Below are 19766 nucleotides of genomic sequence, written 5' to 3'. Positions count from 1 at the left end.
TCATTACAATGCTGCTGCAGAGCAATGAACAAGAGTGCTGCTATTTTTTAAATACTCTTAGAGAAAGCTTTGTAATACAATAACCCCCCCCCCTTTAAAAGTCAAATTTTTCGAGGAGGGGGGGTTGGCGATGAAGGGGATTACTCAAATTATTCAAAATGGTGGAAGGGGGAAATGAAGGTATTTCCCAGCCATGAGCAGGCAACCGTAGAGTGTACCCAGCAGGTAACATGTATTGGGGCAGGGTTGACCAAACTCTAGCTCTCCAGATACCCGTGGACTACAATTACCATGAGTCCCTGCCCTGGAGAACCACTGTTTGCCCCCTGCCCCGAGATAAGGCATCTTCCAGGCTGGGGATAGAGTCCCCAGCAGGCAGCTTCTCTGAAGGTGGTAGGGGGCGCTCTTTCCATAAGACTGTAGTTGGCCATTGGCCCCTTTCCAAGTAATGGCGCTCCTGGGCATCAGAGATCTGGCATGATCAGGCTAAAGCTTTCCCTCCAGGAGTGATTTAAGGATTTGTGGGGCCCGTAGCACCAGGGCCAGTTAAGGATTCGTGGACTAGCAGACTACAGTTGCAGTGGGATCAGCCAGACTGGGGGCAGAAGGGACCCCCCACAATGGAAAGGGGTATCACTCCGAGGGTCCTTAAAGGGGGAAAGGGGGGAAGAGAGATGCTACAGCCTTGTTCTATGAGGGGCAGAGCACCTTCTGGGACCACTAGAAGGGCGGGGCCTGTAGCATGCGCTGCATTTGCTGCTTGGATGAACCAGCCCTGCTTCTCGCCCGAAGACTCAGAAATAAGCAGCTTCATAGTTTTACATGTAGATGTTTCTGAATGCAGGCATTTCATTGTGGACGGGGGGGAGGGGAAGAAGGCTCAAAGTATAGAATTTCACAAGTCAATAATTAACATGATTGCCTCGAAATTCATCTGCGGGACCCGCGATTTACAAGTTTGCAATGCACAAGTGAAACGTTTCACCGTATACTTTCGTTTATAGACATTTCATCATGTCTCTGGTATGCTCGCATTTATGCAGATTTCTTCTCTCGCGCAAACGGCCCAAGGAGCCGAACCGAGAAAATACCCTCGCAGCTTACAAAACGAGCTGTTTCTACACAACGGCCTCCACGTCAGGTTGATGAGATCCCTTGACTCGCCAAAGCGCGGCGCTCAGAAACGGCAAAAAGTCGGGCCTCCAAAGGACAAGATGTACAAATCCACAAATCGATATTTAGATTTTTTTTTTTTGAGGGGGAGTCAATAGCATTTGTGGAAGGATGCCCGATTCAGGTCAGAATTGTGGCCTAGGGGAGGATTAAGGCAGGGGTAGTCAAACTGCGGCCCTCCAGATGTCCATGGACTACAATTCCCAGGAGCCCCTGCCAGCATTCGCTGGCAGGGGCTCATGGGAATTGTAGTCCATGGACATCTGGAGGGCCGCAGTTTGACTACCCCTGGATTAAGGAATCTAGGTCCAATTTCCCAACCTTAAATAGCAACCCTAAGAGACTTTCTACTCTCAGCGGAAATATTCTGGGCCCTATTTGCCTATGGGACCTCCTCTCCGAATATGTCCCCAGAAGAATCTCGTGTTTAGCCAATATTGACAGGCTAGTAGTCCTTGGCCCCTGGCTGGTCTCGACCAGAGCCAGGGTCTTCTCATCCTTGGCTCCTGCCTGACGGAATGAGCTCTCAGAAAACAGCAGGGCCCCGTCGGAACTCGCTGAGTTCCACCAGGTCTTCAAAACAGGTTTTCCGCCAGGCCTATGGTTGAGGCTAGTAAAGCCTTCCTCCTGTAACACGCCCCCACCCTGAGTTCGGGTTCTACCTCTATGGACGGAGTTTTTAGAAATGTTGAACTGTGATTGTATTGTTTCTGGAGTTCCATTCAGATCAGGGCCACAGACTGGGGGGGGCAGGGGCATTTCCCTCCCCCGCGCTTTCTTTTCCACTATCAAATGGATAGTCAAGGCACACACACACACACACACACTAAGGTAGTAGCCCTCCGTTCTTTAAGACTAGGGAACGGGTGGTGGAGGAGGGGAAGGATGACCCAGAAGAGGCAAGGCCTGACACCAAGATGTCCGACACTGAGTCATGTCTACCAGTGGCTGGGAAGAGAGAGATCTGTGGACTGCCTTTGTACGATTTGCGCTAATCATAGCAAAATTATTTTCGCTGCCCTCAACATTCCTGCTTAGCTGCCTGGGTGGGAGCAGAGACTGGGAAAAACCCTTGTCTTGATTCAGAAAGGGCCTGGAGGTATCCAAGTGATGACGGAGGATCGGCCAGAGAGAAAGCTTCAGATTTAGCTAAGCAGACCAGTAGGAAACTGTTGGAGGGACCAATTCATTATATATGGACATTGGGGAAGCACTGCACCACTGTAAGTGTGCATAGATGTTCTTTCTTTGAAAGGGATGACTCTTTTTGTCTTAACCTGAGAACTTCCTTCTGATCCCCTCCTCTCTCTCCCTTTGTCCTCTCCCTGTCTGCACATGGCCCTCTCTGGAAATGCAGGTCTCTGCAGGTGTCTCTCATAGATACAATGCTCCTAATACACATGATGTCCTGTATGGTCCCTTCCAACTCTATGGCCCCTTCACAATTCCTTTGGGTGGTGAAAAGTTTGGAATAAACCTCCCAGTTCTTCGTTTTCCTTGTGCAGGCAGGAGGAGTTCCTCACTCCAACCAATCCCAAGAAATAGTCAAGCCACACTTGGAGGCTGGCAGTGTGATGAACCCAGGGTAAATGACCCATGCTGGCCACTGATTCCCAGTCAAGCCTACCTCACTGGGTTGTTGTCAGGATAAAACGAGGACATGAAGACCATACAGACTACACTGAACTCCTTGCAGGCAGGGTGGGATAAAAACATACTAGAAGGAAATGTGTGTTGCCTTGGCCCCAGCTTGGTGGAATGAGTTCCCAAGTGAAATCAGGGCCCTATCGGAACTGCAGCAGTTCCACTGGGCCCATCATATGGAGTTCTTCCGCCAATTCTTTGGTTGAGGCCTGTGCAACCACTGCCTTCTACTGTAGCACAGATATCGACAGGCCTCCCCCTATACATACACAACTTGGGTACACTCACACTCAAGGCCGATACGGTGGAAGTCTTGCCAGTTCTACTGTTACTGGACATTTACTATTTTCATGACATTTATATATTATTTTATCATTATATTGTTTGCCACCCCAAGACACAAATAATGGGTGGGATATAAATTTAATCAATAATTATTCATTCGTTCACTCATTCGCTCGTTCATTTGCTCGTTCATTGATTCATTCATTCGATTTATATTTTGCCCCTCACTGTGGCATCTCGGGGCAGTGTACAGCGAACCTATGAGGAGCAGAAAGGTACATTTCAACATTTGGATATGTGAACGACATAATAGTTATAACAGTAGTAACACTGAGAAGGTACAACTGTTAGAGAACAGATCATTTCTGTTACGGACATTATTGGATATCCAGAGTTGCCTGGCAAGGGATCAGGTTGTAAGCAGGTCCTCGTTGCTGGCCTTGAAAGCCTGGCAGAAGAGATTGGTTTTGCAAGCTTTACAGAATTCTTCAAGTCCTAGTAGGGCCTTGATTTCATTGGGGAGTTTGTTCCACCAGGTTGGGACCACAAACAAAAAAGCTCTGGTTCCAGTCGATGCTGGGTAGACCTCTTTGGGTCCAGGGATTACCAGATTGTTGGAATGGGTAGAGCATGTCACTCTTTGAGGGGTATAGGCAAACATGGTACCTAGGTCCCTGACCACGTATGGCCTCAAAGGTGAGTATTACCTCCTTAAACCTGATCTGGTATTTGAACCGATAATAATAGAAGATAGCTTTCTAATTTTTGTGTGTGTCTTTTGGAGGGTTTTGCAGTCCCCACTTGAAAAAGTTGACGACTCTACCAAGTGAGGAGGAACTCTTGCTTCCGTCTCTGGAAGTTGCAACGCTGAAATACCAACCCCGAGTCCCTCTGAGCAAAACCAGATTAGAGATGATGGAGATAAATGAAACCCGGGCCATTTGCGAGGGGTTAGCGCATCTGCTCTTCGGTAAGGCCGCCTTGGACTCGGGCAGCTACGGCGCCAGCTCCACCATCTGCTTCCTCTTCAACCCCCCCACCCACCCCATACACACTTCTTCTTCTTCTTCCCCTTCCCCTTTGTCAAACTTGAACGAGGCCAAGGTGGGCAATTCGGACAAGCCGGAGGGGGGGGAGAAGTCCAGAAAAGAGTTAACTTGGAGGGGCCGTGGCATTCAGGCGGCAAAGCGGAGAAGGCTCTTTGGCCACGGATCTTCGCAGACAATGACGAAGCCTCGGACAACCGGAGGGTCTGTTTTGCATCACAGCTTTGAAAAGCCCTCGGAGAGCATTGTGATTTATGTGAGGTCTCTCGTCGGGAGGGAAATAAACCATCCGCCAGACCTGAATGAAATCTACACCGCTTCAGGGTCTTTCTTTCTTTCTTTTTCTTTTTTTGTTGGGGGGGGGGGGAGATCAGGATTTTACCCCTATCTGAGGGTTTGCGCTCGGTTCCAAGAAAAACAAGGTGTCTCTTTCCTCACAGACACTTCTTCCTCCGTTTCTGGAGGAGAGCTGCTGAGAAGGGGGGTCGCGGAGCTTCCCCCCCCTCTCTTTCCAGAACCGTGTGGCTTTTGGTCGGCAAGTGGCAGGATCTTCGGCCCCGTTTGGAAGCCAGAACAGCTGCAACAGGGGTAGTCAAACTGCGGCCTTCCAGATGTCCATGGACTACAATTCCCATGAGCCCCTGCCAGCATTCGCTGGCAGGGGCTCATGGGAATTGTAGTCCATGGACATCTGGAGGGCCGCAGTTTGACTACCCCTGAGCTGCAGGGAAAGCCAATGGCAAATCATTAGCAGGAGAGAAAGAGCCCCCCCACCTTCCGTTAATGAGAATAGAAAAAAAGAAACATCCTTGCTTTTTGTGTAAAGGAATGCAAAAAAAAAATCCCCCCTGACACTTCAGGGTTTTTCTTCTTTCTTTCTTTTGGTAATTTGATAAAGAGGAAGGAATTTTAAGCAGAAATGTCCGGCGGAATCTGCAGAACCCACATTTGCCAACTCCTGGTGGGAAAATTCCTCGGGTACACCTGGGGAAGGGTGGGATTTGAGGAAGGTGAAGCAATAGTTTTCTTTATGGAGAGAAACTTTATGTACAGAGAAAGAGACCTATGTAGCTAGCTGTTGTCCGATGTCGTTCTTCTGTCGTTCAACAACTGTTCTGGAGGCAAACAGGGAGGAAGTCGCTTAGGCTAAACCTCCATTGAGCAGGGGGTTGGACCAGATGGCCTCTATGGCCCCGTCCAACTGTAGGATTCTACGAAAAAGCTATTTCCGAGCAGGGGAAAGCGCCCTAAAATCTACCCTCCAAAGCAGCCGTTTCCTCCAGGGGGAAATTTCCCAGTAGCCTGGAGATCCCTTGTAATTCGAGGAGATCTCCAGGTCCCACCTTCTCATGTGCTGGCGCTGGCTTTGAGTGGATGACTGTCCATGCACACAGCGCTGCCACGGGGAATTCTAACACCTGCTGCAGAGGGGGATCATGAAAGGGGGGTGGCATCATTCTCCAGGCCATTGGGCTGCTGTGGGGTGCTGCGACCAATCTCAAAAACGTGGGAAGTTGAAAGCCCAGCAGATACCTGGCCACTGTAAAGATGGGATGCTGGATTAGATGGACCTCTGGTCTTATCCAGCAGGGCTCTTCTGATGTCCTTATAAAGACCTCAACCTCTCTGCCCTGTTGTTGGCCCTCCAGAGGAACTGGCTGGCCACTCTGTGAGACAGGATGCTGGTCTAGATGGACCTCTGGTCTGATCCAGGAGGGCTCTTCTGATGTTCTTATGACGGCCTCATCCCCCTATGCCCTCAAGCTGTTGGCCCTCCAGAGGAACGGGTTGGCCACTGTGTGAGACAGGATGCTGGACTAGATGGACGATTGGTCTAATCCAGCAGGGATCTTACATTTTTCAGTGCAAAAAAAAAAAAAGTTCTCATGATTGATAGCTGATGGGATGCACATTAATAAACCGAGTCGAAGAAAGATTCGGTCATATGGTGCAGCGAGATGGAACAGAAAGACGGCAGACTTTGTACGTAATAGCCAAACCATGTGGAAAGAGACAGCCCGGTATTAGGAGGGAAACCGTAGAGTGTTTTTAAAAAGTCCTACGTTGGAGAAAGGTCCTTGATTGGTGGAAGGAAGGGCAAGGTTGAAATGAGAACCAGCAAAGGGACCAAAGTCTGGAGTTGGAGGTGGACCACTCGACTGGAGATCTTGGCAGGCAGAAGGAAAGCAAAACGAGGAGCCAAAGGCCAGACGGAGTGAAGTGAAACAGAACTGAGGAAATCTTGACACCGGGAGAAACTAAATCCACAAAGTGGACAGGCCAGTTTTAACAGCGAGGCCCTTAGGAGGCGAGGATGCCAGAGCAGGGAACTGAGCTGCATGCATTCCATTTCCCTCCTGTGCACATTTCCTAATTGCTGGGGGTGCCAATCATACTCTGTCCGGGTGGGATCCCAAAAGAAGGGAGGGGGGGGACTTTAAGTACTCGTGTTCTTTTGAGGAGAGTGTGCTGGAATGTACTAGCCAATCACGTTTGACATGCCGCGGGGCGACATCATCGCATCATTGAAGTGCTTTGTATCTTAGGACATCCCTTCGGATGGTGGGCCACAAGCCTGCCCCTGCATCACCAGGTGACCCGAGGTGGGTAGCTCAAACCAGCGTGCCGTTATCCTTTGGGGAAGGAAGGAAGGAAGGAAGGAAGGAAGGAAGGAAGGAAGGAAGAAAGGAAGAAAGGAAGAAAGGAAGAAAGGAAGAAAGAAAGAAAGAAAGAAAGAAAGAAAGAAAGAAAGAAAGAAAGAAAGAAGAGGAGGTTTCCTTTAATTTTAAAATCTGACCTAAGATTCGTACATATAATGGCACACAGCAGCTCACTGGAAAAATGCTCACATCTGCAAAGATCTGTATTTCATTGATGCTCTTCAGGGTCCCTTTGGGCCTTCTGTAGACTAAGCTAGCCCTATGAGGAAAGGCTGAAGGACTTGGGCATCGTCAGCCTGGAGAAAAGGGGGTTCAGTGGAGAAAGGATGGCTCTTTTTATTTGAAAGGTTGTCACTTGGAGGAGGACGTTTCTGTTGGCAGCAGAGGCGAGGACCCACAATAATGATTTTAAACTACGTGGAGAATGATGTTGGCTAGATATTGGGGGAGGAGGAATATTCCACAGTCAGAGTAGTTCAGCAGTGGAAGGGGCTGCCTAAGGAGGAGCTCCCCCTCATTGGCAGTCTTCAAGCAGAGGCTGGACAGATCCTTCTCCTGGATGCTTGAAGCTGATCCTGCACTGAGCAAAGGGTGGGACTAGATGGCCTGTATGAGCCCCTTCCAACTTCCTGGTTCTAGGAGCCTTCTCATCCAATCAGAACAGTGCACTTCCTGATTCATGAGGTGATGTGTGCATGACTATGTGGGACATATGCTGCAAATGATCAATATTCATTGCACAGAGTAAAGTTTTCTTTAAAAATAAATAAATAAATAGAAACACCATTGAGCCAAGTGAAAAGGAAGAGTGAGAAATCCAGGATGGTGTAGTGGTTAAGAACAGTGGCTTCGAATCTGGCGAGACGGGTTCGATTCCCTGCTTCTCCTCATGCAGCCAGCTGGGTGACCTTGGGCTAGTCGCAGCCCTGATAAAACTGTTCTGACAGTGATATCAGGGCTCTCTCAGCCTCACCTCCCTCCCCCACCTCCCTGTTCTGGGGAGAGGAAAGGGAAGGGGATTGTAAGCCACTTTGAGACTTCTTCAGGTAGAGAAAAGCGGCATATAAGAACCAACTCTTCTTATTCAGTAATATCAGGGCTCTCTCATCCTCACCTCCCTCACAGGGTGTCTGTTCTGGGGAGAGGAAAGGGAAGGGGATTGTAGGCTGCTTTGAGACTCCTTCTGGTAGAGAAAAGCAGGGTATAAAAAACACTTCTTCAAAGGAGGAGGGAGAAAAAGACACTATGAAAAGTATAGCAAAGAAAAAACACAAATGTTCTTTTCAGGAGCATGGAAAACTGCCCCCGAATGGGAGGCACATATAGATGTAGAAACGAGCATGTTCTGTTTGTCTCGGCCGGAGCAAAGTAATAAATACATTAAAATATGTATTTTACTGTATTCGGTCCCACGTTGTGAGGCGTAGTTAAAGATCAGCCTGGGAAATTGAAAGGCCCTTGCTGACAAAAGTGGCAATGATTTAGTCCAGGATTTGTCACCCAGAGCTTTGTGAAAATCTGGGGTTTCCTGACAGCCCTGGAAGAGTTTCCTGAATGGGTGGGAGCGAATTAATTAAAAAACTATTTTTAAAATTTTCCAAACATTTATTGGGTGATATGGCGTTACATAGTCATGCTGACCCCCCTCCCAAAATGGCCAGTGATGGGCCTGGAGGTGGGCGTGTCCACAGTTGTGCTTCCCAACCATATTCTGCACGATCGTGCCACTTCTGGGATTGCTCAAAGCCTGAAGAATGTTTCAGGGGCTTCTCAACCATTAAAAAAAAATCAAGAAAGACTGATTTAGACCCTGGTGAAATGAGTGAAATGGTCAGTGTTGATTTCCTTAAACAGCAAAAACAAACCCAGAGACAGAAACGAAACCGTTTTGCTTCGATGCCAAAAAGTCTCCCCTTCCATGCTTGGAATCAGTGTTGGCACATTTCTGTCTTGGGGCAGAAGCGTGTCCCTGAGTGCGCTACCAACGGCGCATACCTTATGAAGGTGACTCACCTTCCCATTGGGGAGCTCTGCCTGTAGCGGCTTCCTAACAAGACGACAGGAATCAGCAAATTGTCGAGGTAAATAAAGCGAAACGACACCTCCGCGACTCCTGAATGACTTGGGCGCCGATGGAAAGGAGCATTTCCATTTGGGGCTGCGCCAGCAAATGCGCTGGCTTCCAACCTGGAGCCCCTGGTGAGCGTTCGCATAGGTTCTAATCCCTCCGCACTTCGTGAGTAAATCCTACATGGGTTTCCTGGACTTTCCGATGTTCTTGGGCCTCCCCGCCCCCGCCTTCCCCCTTTCCTTGCAGCATTCGGAGATGCTGATCCCGATTCAAAAAGAACGGAGAGGAGGGGATTACCTGGCTCCTTCCCCCTGCACACGAGGGAAATGATATAATTGGGACTGTTTGGATTTAGAAATTAAAATAATTTGGGTTTGTTCGGCGAGGTTCACACAACGTCAGCTTCCATCACAACGACGAGAAACAGAGGCGCCCTGGGAGCGAAGCCTTTTGACAGGTCTCCCAAATAACGCTGGAGAAAGCGGCTTTTATTTCCCGTTTTCCCCCTCCTCCCTGTTTATTGTTTAATCGGAGGCTGTTTCCGTGGGCGCTAAACAAATCTGTTTGCACTTTCCCTGAGAGGTGGTGGAAGGCCAGAACGAAGCATCACCCGTGCTTGGAAGCTTGGCTACAGATGTTAGGATCCTGGCGGTGCCAGAGCCGGCCTGCCATCGGCTAAATGGGACCTAAGACATGGGAAGCATCTCGTCCACACAATGGCCGGCCAGCTCTCCCGTAGGAAAACAGGGCATAAGGGCCGAGGCCTTAATAAGGACATAAGAGGAGCCCTGCTAGAGCGTGGGGGTGGGAAAAGTAAGCAGAGAAGTGCCCAGGCTGGAAGGACATGTGGCTGCAGGGGTGTGTTGTGGGGGTTGTGGGGGCATGGCTGGGAACGAGGGTGTGGGAGTGGAGAGATGTGCGGCAAGGATGTGTACATCTCAGTCTTAGTGGAGTGTGGAAGAGGACTGACCTGTGGGAAGTGTGGATGGATGGATGGATGGATGGATGGAAGGAAGGAAGGAAGGAAGGAAGGAAGGAAGGAAGGAAGGAAGGAAGGAAGGAAGGAAGGAAGGAAGGAAGGAAGGAAGGATGGATGGATGGATGGATGGATGGATGGATGGATGGATGGTTGGATGGATGGATGGATGGATGGATGGATGGATGGATGGATGGATGGATGGATGGATGGAAACCTGCCTTTCCATGAAGGTTCACCCTGAAGGTGGGTATATAAGAACACTGGTAGAATAACAATTACTGATAAAATATGCTGTAAAACGTTAGTCCAGACTGCCACTAATTTCCCCGTGGGAGTGGTACGGATGTCAAGTATAGTGAATGCTTGGCTGATGTTTTGGGCAGAGAGGCCAGGCGTTCAGTGTCATTCCTGGCCTCAGCGGTATGCCTGGCGGAAGAGCTCTGTTTTACAGGCCCGGCGGAACTGTCCTGGTCCTGCAGGGCCCTGATCTCTCCAGGGAGAATGTTCCACCAGACTCAGTCCAGGATGGAAAATGCCCTGGGCCTGGTCAAAGCCAATTTGACATCCTTAAAGCTGGGGATCTTGAGCAGGTTCTGTTGGCTCGATCTTAAGCTCCTTTTGGGAGACGTAAGGGGGGAGGCGGTCCCATCGGTACGGAGGCCTCACCACCAGGGCTGAAGTTCACACTGCATCTGGAGAGCGAATTACATTAGGACCTCCACAGAGCCAGTGTGGTGCAGTGGTTCAGAGTGGCAGCTTCTAATACAGTGAGCCGGATTTGATTTCCCGCTCCTCCGTGTGCAGCCAGTTGGGTGATCTTGGGCCAGTCACAGCCCTGATAGTGCTGTTCTCACAGAGTAGTAATATCAGGGCTCTCTCAGCTTCACCTACCTCGCAGGGTGTCTGTTGTGGAGAGAGGAAAGGGAAAGTGACTGTAAGCCGCTTTGAGACTCCTTCGGGCCATGAAAAGCGTGGTATAAAAACCAACTCTTCTTCTTTCTATATAGCCAAACACGGACTGGAACTCCCCACGAAAAGGAAACACTAAAGAATATACATAAAATGGACACGTATTGGAGGCTGAATGCAGACTAAAGAACCATCACGGGGTTAATCTAGGATTCATGCCAGGCTACTTGTGGTTAGTTCCTGATTAAAAATACTGTTGCTTTTCTAAAAGGAAGGGGGAAAAGCAGCAACCCAAGATCTGCTTTCAGTTTTCTGCGAAAGATATTACGTTCGATGCATTTTCCGTTTTCGCCAGCGTATATTAATGCCTGAGCCACGGAAGGCCGTCCACAACTGGTAGATTTTGAGACGCCTCCTGCACAGTTCGCCTGAGCAAGGGTCAGCTTCCCTACGGATGGATTTGCGCTGTGTTCGCTCGGGATGACTTGCTTTTTCTTTCCCTCCTTCCTGGCAAGCTGAGCGGCAGGGAGCTAAAAACTGTTTTCGCTGTTAGCCGCTAAACTGTGAACTTCAAATGCCAGACTTAACAATCCGCCTATTGTTAAATCTAATTCGAGGAGAAACGAGGATGTTTTTCAGTTAACCGAGAGGAAAACGCTTTCCTTGCAGGCAGCGCGGCTAAACTGGTCACCGGCTTCTGGGGGGGGGGGAGTCCAGGGGAGGGCAACGGAGAGGATTTAGGGGGTCGGAGACCCTTCCCTGGAAGGAAAGCCTTTTCAGGTTAGAAAAAACTGCGACTTTTCAGGTTAGAAAAAAGATGGCTGAGGGGGGGAGGGGGTGGAACATGAGAGAAATTTATCAATGCATGGGGTGGAAAGAGTGGGCAAAGAGAAGAAAACCCCATTCTTCACTGCCAAAAGGAGTCCCAAAGTGCCTTAAAGGTAAAGGTATCCCCTGTGCAAGCACCAGGTCATGTCTGACCCTTGGGGTGACGCCCTCTAGCGTTTTCATGGCAGACTCAATACGGGGTGGTTTGCCAGTGCCTTCCCCAGTCATTACCGTTTACCCCCGGCAAGCTGGGTCCTCATTTTACCGACCTCGGAAGGATGGAGGGCTGAGTCAACCTTGAGCTGGCTGCTGGGATCGAACTCCCAGCCTCATGGGCAGAGCTTTCCGACTGCATGTCTGCTGCCTTACCACTCTGTGCCACAAGAGGCTCATAAAAGTGCCTTACAAACACCTTTTCCCTTCTTCTCCCCACAAAAGATGCCTTGTGAGGTAGGTCAAGCTGAGAGAGCTCTGAGAGAACTGCTCTGCAAGAACAGTTGTAAGAGAATTATGACTCGCCCAAGGTCACCCAGGTGGCTGCACATGTTGGAGGGAGTGGGAAATCAAAGCCGGTCCTCCAGATTAAGCAGATTCATGGAGGGTTGGGTCTGACAGGGGCAACTAGCCATGGTGGCTGAGATAAACCTCCATATTGAGAGGCACTAAACCTCTGAATCCCACAGCTAGGAGGCAACAGCAAGGGAAGGCCCCTTTGGGCTGTGTGAGTCATAGAATCATAGAGTTGGAAGGGGTCATACAGGACATCTAGTCCAACCCCCTGCTCAACACAGGATCAGCCCAAAGTCAGGAGGCTGGACTAGAGGAACCACTGGTCTAATCCAGCAGGACCCATCTGATGTCCTTAGGAAGGCCTCAGCCCCTTTGCCTTGTTATTGGCCCTCCAGGGGAAACCGGCTGGCCACTGTGTGAAACAGGATGCTGGACTAGAGGGACCCCCGGTCTGATCCAGCTCTTCGCCCTGATCATAAAACCAAGCTGATTTGGGTGAAGCTTTCCTGGAGCATTGCACATTTCATCCCCCAAAGGCCCACAATCCCTAGGAGCTGAATCCCACAAGTAAAGAGCGAGGGACTCTCTAGAGAAGAGAACAGCTCCCACAGCTTCCTCCCGTAAAAGGGAGGGCATATTTACTTTGGGCTTGCCACGAGGCGTGAGTCATGGTTCCTTCCCCTCCTTCCCTCCTAGGCATCATCCCAACCTGCCCGGTGATGGATTCCTTGAATGGAAGATGAAATCCTGGGCTGAAAAAGGATCCATCTTATGCTTCCAGAGGCAACAATGGCCTTCTGCCCCATGCTTCAAACACCTCTGTGTTTTGGACCTCCAGCCAGCAGCTCTATTGTCACAAAATCCGGTTTGCCGTTGGATCCACGGACTGCTCCTGATGCTGCTTCTTTAGGGAATGACACCGACGTGCCATTTGTCCCCTGCTTGAATCGTTCGGACGTCCTCCGCGTAAAATTGGACCCGATAGCGATCCCCCCTTTCCCTGCCCCCCCCAAAAAATCACCAGGGCCATCGCCTCCCCTTTTCCCCTCCTTTCATTCCACCCGCGCTGCTATTTCTCCGCCGTCCTCAATTCAGCCGGGGTGACAATGTCACCTCCAAGCCAATTAACTTTTCAAAAGCAGGCTTTGAAAGATGCTGATACAAATTCTTCTTTTCGAGAATCAAGCAATCTTTAATCTGTCCATTTCCTTCTTCCGGAGAGTGTGTGATAATACACAAAACAGCAATTACATTGGATTTGTGTGGGTACCTCTGAATGTATCCTTTTTGGGGGGGGGGCGGGCACTTACAGTTCCTCAATCTTCAGAGGCCCTTGATGCTACAAGATTTCCTTTGCCCAATCTCAGGTCATTGTACGTGTGGGTTTTGTTTCCGCCTTCCCCGAGCAGCCTGAATCTAATTTACAGGCTATTAATTTTCAAAACCATTCTTCCCTTTATGATCCCCCTCCTTCCCCTTTCTCCAAGGCGTAGGATGGTCCACGGGGCGAGAAAGTAGTTCACCGACACCCCTTGAACCCTTGAGCTGTTACGTTCCGGATGGAGACAAAATGGGAGTGAGACAATTGCATTTCTTTTTCGGAACGTTTCGAGAATGCCGGGGCTCGGGTTCTGCTCCTGCACCCTTCCCCAGGGAACCTGCCTTTGCTTTTGTTTTGTCTTCCTCGCCTCGATCCGTTTCCTCACAAATTGGGGGGATGACATCATGTGACGTGATCGTATCAAACCCGGGCGAATTTGTATTTCAAAACATGTTTGGTTCAATCATCCATTCGCCCACTCAGCTGTTTTCTCTGGCCGTTTCCTCCCCCCCCCCTTTCTAATTAAATGCCCCCGGGGATTCCACTCATGAAGCCTGCAAAGATCGGAGAGGGTTTCATCGCTTTAAATTACCAGTCATTGAAATTTCAGATTAGCTCTCATTCCAGGAGGTCACGCCAGCTGCTCACCACCCCTGAACTCCGGTCCTGGACATTTTCTTAATTAAAAGCCCAGGGGAATTTCATTTGTCAACACTCACCCAATCAGGAGGAAATTCATCCCAAAACTGGAACAACTGACACTCCTGCTGAATTCTCGTTTTAGGATAGAATCCCTCATTGAAATTCGGGGATGGACCAGCTTGTTTCCTGACCTGCTGCCCAAGGACTTCTTAAAAACTGGTGTTGGTTGGTGAATGGCTCCAGGACCTGGTACTGGATCTGAATCATATTTCCTTCCCCATGGCTGCTTTATGTAGTTCTTTTAAATGTGCATGACCTGACCCCTGAGCTCCAAGAATCCTGGCCGCTTTGATCCATAGAAGGATTTCAGAGTAGATAACACAAATTCTTGGAAGTTATAATCTCCTAACACCTGTTGAATCATAGTAGGTAAATGAACCTCCATATTCAAAGGTAGTGCAGCTCTGAATACTGGTAGGGCTGTTTCTTTTGTGCATGGATCATCAGAATGATAATTGGATCATTTCTGGAGTTTAGGCTGACCCTGCTTTGAGCAGGGGGTTGGACTGGATGCCCTGTATGGCCCCTTCTAGGATCATACGACTCTGTGATCTTCATGGCCTCCATTGGGAACAAGTTACCGATGGTCTAGATCAGGGGTCCCCAACCTGAAGCACCATCCTGCCCATCTGTACCTTCCCAGGCACCTGGCAACTCCTTTTAGAAAGTGGGTGGGTCTAGATTGCCCAGCAGGGCTTCTGACTGGCTGTGCAGCTTAAAAAGCATCCTGTTAAACAAAACCTCTGCCTGAAATGTTGAAGAGTTCTGTGTAGCCTCTCTCCCTGTTACTATGTGGCCAGCTCCGCCTCCTTTGGCGCTTGGCTCCGCCTCCTGCACCGGCCATTTTGTGGTTGTGCTCACTGCACCGTATCAGAATTCGAAAGCGGTTCGCAGGACTCAAAGATTCGTGGTCTACATCAGGGGTAGTCAACCTGTGGGCCTCCAGATGTCCATGGACTACAATTCCCATGAGCCCCTGCCAGCAAATGCTGGCAGGGGCTCATGGGAATTGTAGTCCATGGACATCTGGAGGCCTACAGGTTGACTACCCCTGGTCTAGATGGACTCTTAGTCCTGTTTAACAGGACACCTTCTAAGTGCCGTCATTTGAAAAGTGTTAGACAGGAGGTTTTGGAGCCTCCATGGCTGGAAGTCTCTTCTGTTCTCGGGCTGGCCCAAAGACCCAACTGCAGATCGATGACAGTTCTGCAATTCCCACCGTACACATTGCTGGAGGCTCTTCTTCGCCCTCTGGATGCAGAACGCCTTTCTTCTGAACCGGCTAGGGTTGTGAAGCTCCCCCACTGGCCCCTGGCAGGGGATGGGGAGGGGGAGGCTTGCTAGGCTGGGAAACTTTTGGAAATTTGGGAATGGAGCCCAGGGAGGACAGGGACCTCAGGACTTTCCAATATCACAGAGTCCCCCCTCCAAGGTAGCCATTGTTCTTATGTAAACCGCCCTGAGCCCCCGGGGAGAGCGGTATATAAATATAATGAATCAATTTCTTCCAGGTGAACTGATTTCTATAGTCTGGAGATGAGTTGTGATTCCGTGGGAACCCCAGGTCTCACCTGGAGGCTGGCATCCCTAGCAACAGCCTGTCCTGCATCCGTTTACAAGCACAGGCTGTTTCCTCACTGGGCTAAAGTGCGACATGGAAAATGCATTCTGTGGCTCCACCCTCCCAAGCAGCCATGTTCTCCAAGGGAGCTGATCTCTATGGCCTGAGCCTCAGTTGCAATCCCACACACTGAACAGGAGTCAGCAGAGTGACTTGGTGGCTAAAAAGGCAAATGGGATTCTGGGCTGTATCAAACAGAGTGTCATGTCCAGATCATGGGAGGTGATGGTACCATTTTTCTCTGCTCTGGTTCGGACTGCTCCTGTGTTCAGTTTTGGGCACCGCAGTTGAAGAGGGATGTAGACAAGCTGGAATGTGTCCAGAGGAGGGCAACAAAGATGGTGAGGGGTTTGGAGACCAAGACATAGGAAGAAAGGCTGGGGGAGCTTGGTCTGTTTAGCCTAGAGAGGAGATGACTGAGAGGGGATCTGATAGCCAACTTCAAGTATTTAAAAGGCTGCCATGTAGAGGCTGGAGCAGAGCTGTTCTCTCTTGCCCTGGAGGGATGGACCAGAACCAATGGGAAGAAATTAATACAAAAGAAATTCCATCTAAACCTCCGGAAGAAGTTCCTGACAGTTAGAGCGGTTTCTCAGTGGAACAGGCTTCCTCGGGAGGTGGTGGGTTCTCCATCTTTGGAGATTTTTAAACAGAGGCTGGATAGCCCTAGACAGAGAGGCTGATTCTGGGAAGGTTCAAGGGGGTGGCAGGTTACCGTGGATGAACGATAGGGTTGTGAGTGTCCTGCATAGTGCAGGGGGTTGGACTAGATGACCGAGGAGGTCCCTTCCAACTCTATGATTCTATGAGATCTCCAGCCACCACCTGGGGGTGGCAGCCCAAGCCATGTGAGACTACACAACTCAGCCAAACCCCTCCCTTGCAGTCCCCAAAACCGGCAAAGGCACACCCGGATCTCCCCAGCAACACATTCAGCCGGCTGCAACACAGAGCTTCAGCCGTGGTTTTCCACGTCAGATCCGTTAACAATTCCGGCCGCATCCGTCCTAGGCCAGGCGCCGACAGGTATACGTGGAATTTACCGAGCCTTCCCCGACGTGCTTTTTATCAGGAAGTGTATTTACATGGTCTTCATTACTTCTTAATTGTCCTCTGCCTACCCTCTTTAGTTATCTTCTTAAAGAGCAACTGGGGGAAATAAAAGGGAAGCCATTTGACAACAGCCCTTTTTTAAAGCGTTCACCCGCTCTCCCGTGCCTCGTTTGTTAATACCCCGCTGCCACCAAAGTCCTTTTTCTTCTCCTTGATGGCCGTAAAACCCCTCCCACCCCCTCTAACCTTTTTATTAACGCTAACTCATCCTTCCTCTTCCGTTGCCCTCCTCTAATCTTTCCCCCTGTAGCTTTGCGTAAACTCTGGGCACGTTTGCTCTTTCCTCTCCTTTGTGTTTCCTTTAAGTCTTTTTGCCCCCCCCCCCTTTCCCCTCTTAGATCATGGCTCTTTGGAACAAACCCATCAAAAGCACTCTGCCTCCGCTGCGGCAAAGCCCCAAGGATGGCGGTTTACGAGGAACGATCCTCATGTAAATGCTAATAAAAAATATGTATTTATTCTCCGACTGTCTTATGCAAATGAATCCCATCCCAATGGCTTATTCACAAGGTCCGCTAATCTATTCATTATAGTCACGGTTTGCGATTCGTCGCAGGGGGGGGTCACGTGGCCGGCCGTCTGCGCCGGGATTGGACGCCTGAGCAATTTTATTCATAACTGGGTAATAATGAATGATGGATGAATTTCTTTCCCAATAAATCCTTTATCTTGTTGGCAGAAGTCAGGCTTTCTGGGTTTGTAAATGTTTCTGACACATATCTATAGACAAAGACTGATTTGGGATCGTGGCCGCGCGGTCACTGATACAGACGCATGCGTACGCAACAATGGATGCCAGAGCATGTTATTTTACCCGTACGCAGAAATGAGCTCGCTCTTACTCTTCTGGTGGGTGGTCGTCTCCCTACCCCTCATGCTTCAGATCCCCCCCCCCAATTATTATTTCTGTCCTTCATTGTTCCTGCATTAAGCAGGGGGTTGGACTAGAGCAGGGGTAGTCAAACTGCGGCCCTCCAGATGTCAATGGACTACAATTCCCAGGAGCCCCTGCCAGCGAACGCTGGCAGGGGCTCCTGGGAATTGTAGTCCATGGACATCTGGAGGGCCGCAGTTTGACTACCCCTGGACTAGATGGCCTGTCTTGGTTGGATTCTACGATTCATGACTCTGTGATTCTTGTGCCACTGAGCGCTTCCAAGTTACGGCAACCGTATGAATGAATGACCCCACAAGACCCTGTCATTGACTGTGTCGCTTGGGGCTTGCACACCGAGGGCCATGGCTTCTTTGAGTGAGTTAAGCCTGAAATAAACCAGGATCCAACGTTAGACATCCATGGCCCTGATGTGAATTCACTGCCATGCAGGGTTGAATGTGGATCTGGTTGAATGTGGATCTGGTCTTGGTCAACGCCATGCCATGGTCAGACCACTATGCCCTGAAGGCCCAGCCAAGACTGCCACCACCTTAGTTGGGGGTCGAGCAGATTTCAGCTTGCCCGCAAAGGCTTAGGGATCCGATTGGATTCCTGAATGCTCTGTGGGACCCGGTGTCTCCCAGAACTTCTCTAAATGGTCTGGTCAGTGAGTGGCATGACAGAATGCTGGCCACCATTGATGAGATATCTCCCCGACGTCCTTTCCAACCCCGTCTCCAGCGGGCCCACTGGTAAACCAAGGAGCTCTGTGAGAAGAACCCGGAACTGAAATGACTAGAGTGAGTCATTGGATCATTTCTGGAGCTTAGGTTGACCTGAACCAACTACCTCCCATTGGCCCCCGAGCCTCCCTCCCATGAAAACCCCCGCCGATTTGTCCAACCCACGGGGCTGTCAGTAGGCTATAGTTGAATTAATGTTCTCCCCAATGCTCTACTGTTCTATTATATTGTTCTGTTTGTTATCATAGAATTATAGAACCGTAGAGTTGGAAGGGGCCCTACAGGCCATCTAGTCCAACCCCCTGCTCAACGCAGGATCAGCCCTAAGCATCCTAAAGCATCCAAGAAAAGTGTGTATCCAACCTTTGCTTGAAGACTGCCAGTGAGGGGGAGCTCACCACCTCCTTAGGCAGCCTATTCCACTGCTGAAGTACTCTGACTGTGAATTTTTTTCCCTAATATCTAGTCTATATTGTTGTACTTGAAGTTTAAACCCATTACTGCGTGTCCTCTCCTCTGCAGCCAACAGAAACAGCATCCTGCCCTCCTCCAAGTGACAACCTTTCAAATACTTAAAGAGGGCTATCATGTCCCCTCTCAACCTCCTTTTCTCCAGGCTGAACATTCCCAAGTCCCTCAACTTATCTGTATCTGAGTTATCTGTATTGTTCCCGTTTCATGTGAGCTGCCCTGAACCTCAAGGGAGGGCCGTATATAATGATAATAAATAAATATAAATAAATAAAGAATGAATGTTCTCCGTCTTCCTCTTTGCAGTGGTGGGAGAGTGAGAGTCATCTTTGCTCCACCTCCACCTCTGAGGCCTGTAGGCCTTGTCCAGCACTTGTGCCCACTCATAGATGCTCCGGGACCTTGGAGAAAGCAGAATATCGATTTCTCTTAGGGATGCTGTGAATGGATTCGGCAGCCAAAGTTTACTGCGTTCGAAGGTATTGACCAGAGGCGAGTCTATCAGTGCCTGTCAACTGGGACAGGGGAGGGGAGGGGAGGATTGGGGGATGTGCAACATCAAAGCCAGCCTTGTACACTAGAGCAAGTTCTTACTGGAATCTGTGGGCATTACTTCAGAGGATGGAGTCTAATGTATTATATCTCACAATGTCATTCCCCGCTAGGGATGTCAGCCTGCAAGTGGGACCCGGGGATCCCCTGGAATCATCTCCAGATTGCCGAGACCAGGTCCCCTGGAGAAAATGCATCCTTGGAAGGGAGTACCCTACTGATTCTAAGTATAATAATTATTATTGAAATTGTCTTCCGTCT

The sequence above is a fragment of the Paroedura picta genome, chromosome 8 (genome assembly GCF_049243985.1).
Source record: "Paroedura picta isolate Pp20150507F chromosome 8, Ppicta_v3.0, whole genome shotgun sequence".
NCBI lineage: Eukaryota > Metazoa > Chordata > Lepidosauria > Squamata > Gekkonidae > Paroedura > Paroedura picta.
The sequence above is the reverse complement of the archived record's forward strand: the minus strand, read 5'-3'. Positions refer to the sequence as shown.